At 40.3% G+C, this 5,000-nt stretch overlaps 1 protein-coding gene across 1 annotated transcript in view; it reads left to right on the top strand.

The window, feature by feature from the left end:
• Positions 1-5,000, top strand: part of LOC133593770 (uncharacterized) — a 7,977-nt gene that overhangs the window by 1,142 nt on the left and 1,835 nt on the right. The gene's annotated exons all lie outside the window — the stretch shown is intronic.

Below are 5,000 nucleotides of genomic sequence, written 5' to 3'. Positions count from 1 at the left end.
GAGGGGGCGCACCGTGAGGGGGGAGAGGGAGGGGGTGAGGGGGCGTAATGTTGTAACAAATAATATTTCTATTAAATAGGCTTTACTTTGCATTTTAATTAACGTGGGATTATTTTTTGTATTTAGAAATAATAGTACCAACTTTTTTTTCTTTTCTTTTTTTCTCTCCAATATTTGTGGCACTGGCGTGGCGCCCCCTGATGGACGGCGCCCTTAGCATTTGCCTATACGGCCTATGCCACGGGCCGGCCCTGTGTGCACACACTGCAAAAAGTCAAAAACAAGAAAAAACAAGCAGCGTTGGTCGGGCCCGCGTATTTGGCAGGTGCTAGTCCTAAGTGTCCCAATACTTTTGTCCAGTTTTAGTCCCAAGTGTCTTAATACTTTTGGCAAGTTGTAGTCCTAAGTGTCCCAATACTTTTGTCAAGTTGTAGTCCCAAGTGTCCCAAAACTTTTGTCCAGTTTTCGGCCTAAGTGTCCCAATACTTTTGTCCAGTTTTCGGCCTACGTGTCCCAATACTTTTGTCCGGTGGTAGTCATAAGTGTCCCAATACTTTTGTCAAGTTGTAGTCCCAAGTGTCCCAAAACTTTTGTCCAGTTTTCGGCCTAAGTCTCCCAATACTTTTGTCCAGTTTTCGGCCTACGTGTCCCAATACCTTTGTCCGGTGGTAGTCATAAGTGTCCCAATACTTTTGTCAAGTTGTAGTCCCAAGTGTCCCAAAACGTTTGTCCAGTTTTCGGCCTAAGTGTCCCAATACTTTTGTCCAGTTTTCGGCCTAAGTGTCCCAATACTTTTGTCTAGTGTACCTACCTTGTCTGCATTGTGTGGGCACGCTGGTGCTTCCTGCTTTTAAGCAGCCTTCTTGAAAAAACAGCAGCATCAGCGCAGCGGCTCTTTGAAGGGTCATAAAATCAAAACCGGAGCAGGTATTAAAACGCTGTTCTGTTATTTTATACACAAGGGTTAAATCTCTCTCCTGTGTTAGTTTGAAGCCGAAACGACAAATGCGCTCAGAGGAGGTAGTTTTTGAAGGAAGGTGACCGGTTTTTACAAAAAATTTGTTTTGAAGGGGGAATAGCAAACTTCCTGTTGATTTTTGCTGGGGGTTGTCAATTTATGAAATGTAGGTCTAAGTGTACATAGAGGTTTTTGTTTCATGTCTCTCCGACCTTCCCAGTGGGAGTTACAGGCAGTTTTGTCAGTTTTTTCATCCCAGGAGCAGTTTTTTGTGCGTTTTATTAAAAAATTGCGCTAGAGCACAATTTTGAGATTTGGGGTTAGGTTTTTTTATTAGATCACAATTTTAGCCAGTCCTGATGTGTGTGTTCAGTTTGGTGAGTCCAGTTTTCGGCCTACGTGTCCCAATACTTTTGTCCGGTGGTAGTCATAAGTGTCCCAATACTTTTGTCTAGTGTACCTACCTTGTCTGCATTGTGTGGGCACGCTGGTGCTTCCTGCTTTTAAGCAGCCATCTTAAAAAAACAGCAGCGCAGCGGGTCTTTGAAGGGTCATAAAATCAAAACCGGAGCAGGTATTAAAACGCTGTTCTGTTATTTTATACACAAGGGTTTAATCTCTCTCCTGTGTTAGTTTGAAGCCGAAACGACAAACGCGCTCAGAGGAGGTAGTTTTTGAAGGAAGGTGACCGGTTTTTACAAAAAATTTGTTTTGAAGGGGGAATAGCAAACTTCCTGTTGATTTTTGCTGGGGGTTGTCAATTTATGAAATGTAGGTCTAAGTGAGACCTACATAGAGGTTTTTGTTTCATGTCTCTCCGACCTTCCCAGTGGGAGTTACAGGCCGTTTTGTCAGTTTTTTCATCCGAGGAGCAGTTTTTTGTGCATTTTATTAAAAAATTGCGCTAGAGCACAATTTTGAGATTTGGGGTTAGGTTTTTTTATTAGATCACTATTTTAGCCAGTCCTGATGTGTGTGTTCAGTTTGGTGAGTTTTGACGCATGTTAAGGGGGTCACATTACAGCTCAAAGAGGCAAAAATGACTGTTTTTAGTACTTTTTTGTCTTGAAGGGGGAATTGCCAACTTCCTGTAGATTTTTGCCCGAGGAAATTAATTAAGGAAAAGTAGGTCTAAATGAGACCGACATATAGGTTTTTGTTTCATGTCTTTATGACATTCCTACTGGGAGTTAGAGGCAGTTTTCTTTCTAGGGGGCGCTAGAGCGCAATTTTGAATTTTGGGGTTCGGTTTTTTCATCAAAAGGCAATTTTTGGAGGTCCTGATGTGTGTGTTAAATTTGGTGAGTTTTGAAGTATGTTAAGTGGGTCAAATTACAAAATACAGATTGCTCCATATATAAGCCGCACCCGACTATAAGCCGCACCAGCTACATTTAGGGGAAAATACAGATGGCTCCATATATAAGCCGCACCCGACTATAAGCCGCACCAGCTAAATTTAGGGGAAAATACAGATTGCTCCATATATAAGCCGCACCCGACTATAAGCCGCACCAGCTAAATTTAGGGGAAAATACAGATTGCTCCATATATAAGCCGCACCCGACTATAAGCCGCACCAGCTATATTTAGGGGAAAATACAGATTGCATCCTTGGTAGTGCGCGGCCCCTGGTTACCGTAAGCCGTAGAAAAGCCGCACCGTTGTATAAGTCGCAGGGACCAGAACAAGGGAAAAAAGTAGCGGCTTATAGTCCGGAAATTACGGTATCACCCTTATTTGAGATATTTAATCTTACTTACATTTCAGTTTTTGCAGTGCACATACTGTGCATAGGGCTTCACCATCTGTGCGTAAAGCATACTGCAAAAACTGAAATCTGTTGCGGTTAATAATATTCTATCTTTACTTGTCGTTATTTATATTTTTTTAATAAATGATGTGATAATGTCCATCAGTTAACTCATTGGTGTTCATTTTCAATCCATCAAGATCAAAAAAAATGATAGCAAAATCAAATTACAGCATGTTATTTATGTAGTTTGCTCATTTTCCTCGACTGATGCACTAACATCATGGGCTTTATGGTTTTCTTTATTTATTTATTTATTTTTTTGTCATAAAGAAATACAATCATGTGTGCTTACGGCAGTGACGTGCGGTGAGGTTGATGGCTGGTGAGGCACTGACTTCATCACAGTCAGATTTACAAACATATGAACCCTAAAGAGTATCTTATTCACCATTTGATTGGCAGCAGTTAACGGGTTATGTTTAAAAGCTCATACCAGCATTCTTCCCTGCTTGGCACCCAGCATCAAGGGTTGGAATTGGGGGTTAAATCACCAAAAATTATTCCCGGGCGCGGCGCCGCTGCTGCCCACTGCTCCCCTCACCTCCCAGGGGGTGATCAAGGGGATGGGTCAAATGCAGAGGACAAATTTCATTACACCTAGTGTGTGTGTGACAATCATTGGTACTTTAACTTAACTTTAACTTTACACATACAAACTGTAGCACACAAAAAAAGCACATTTAATTAAAAAAAAACGTTATTATGGTCTTACCTTTACTTATAAATAAAGTCCATTCGCCGCTGTTGTGCTGGATTAATGAACGGGTGTGTTATATCAACTAAAGCCCTCACTTAAACTTTCCACGTGCAAGATTGAATCTATTTCAAAAAGTGTAACCGAGGGTTTATAAATGTCGCCTATACTGTATGAAACTACAAAATAACAAACACGGAGGCTCCAGTTTACACGAGGACCACTTTATTTACCTTCTTTCAAAAACCTCCGCTCCACTACAACATGTCATCACTTCCGCTCTTGGCGCCTTCAAAATAAGAGCTCAAGGCATATACTGTATAACAGCGCATAACAGGAACTTAACATCACAAATAGGAAAGCCCATAAAAATAGGTTACAAAAGTTATTTAATAAGAAGCCAAAAAGTGCAAAAACAATCATGTTCGTGTTGGAGGAGTTGTGAATGACTGCAGGGCCACAACATTAGGTACACCTGTGGCCCTGCAGTCATTCACAACTCCTCCAACACGACCATTATTGTTTTTGCACTTTTTGGCTTCTTGTGAAATAACTTTTTTAAATAGATTCAATCTTGCACGTGGAAAGTTTAAGTGTGGGCTTTAGTTGATATAACAATTCTACGGCGGGGGTGCAGGAGGCGGGGCTACTGGAGCCTCAGCCAGTGCGTCTTTTGCAGCCGTTTTATGATCGCTCAGCACAAGAAATACTTTACACACATACAGTTGTTGACAAAATACACTGTACATTATATACCTCAGCTAACTAAACGATGGAAATGTATAATATAGTTCATATAGCAATACAGTCTCACTGCACAGCAGGCCAGCAGTTAGCCGAGTCCGTCCATGTTGAGGCACTGAGTGACGTGCCTCAACTGGCTGCTGTTCACCGCACCGTCTCTTCTCAGTATTTGAACGGCAAATGTGAAAATTCAGCGATTTTGAATAAAAATAATCTAAAACGGGTGAAGTTAAATGGAAAATAACTTTATAGTATAATCACTGCATACATATAACAATTTAATAAAATTTTTTTCTTTTTACATTTTTTTTCTTTCCATGATGGCAGGTGAGGCCCCGCCTCACCTGCCTCTAGTGACTGCACGTCACTGGCTTACGGACTGTATCCCTGCAGACTGTATTGATCTATATTGATATACAATGTATATATTGTGTTTTTATGTTGATATAATAAAAAAATAAAAAAATATATATATATATATATATATATATATATATATATATATATATATATATATATATATATATATATATATATATATATATATATATATATATATATATATATGTATGTGTGGGGAAAAAAAAATCACAAGACTATTTCATCTCTACAGGCCTGTTTCATGAGGGGGGGTACCCTCAATCGTCAGGAGATTTTAATGGGAGCATTCGCATACCATGGTTTATATAGGGCACAGAGTGGGTGGGTACAGGCTGGCCTAGGGGCGTGGTGATTGGCTCATGTGTTACCTAGGAGGTGTTTCCGTCTATGGCGGCATGTTGTTACAA

The sequence above is a fragment of the Nerophis lumbriciformis genome, linkage group LG04 (genome assembly GCF_033978685.3).
Source record: "Nerophis lumbriciformis linkage group LG04, RoL_Nlum_v2.1, whole genome shotgun sequence".
Classification (NCBI taxonomy): Eukaryota; Metazoa; Chordata; class Actinopteri; order Syngnathiformes; family Syngnathidae; genus Nerophis; species Nerophis lumbriciformis.
This window is presented reverse-complemented; position numbering and strand designations above follow the sequence as displayed.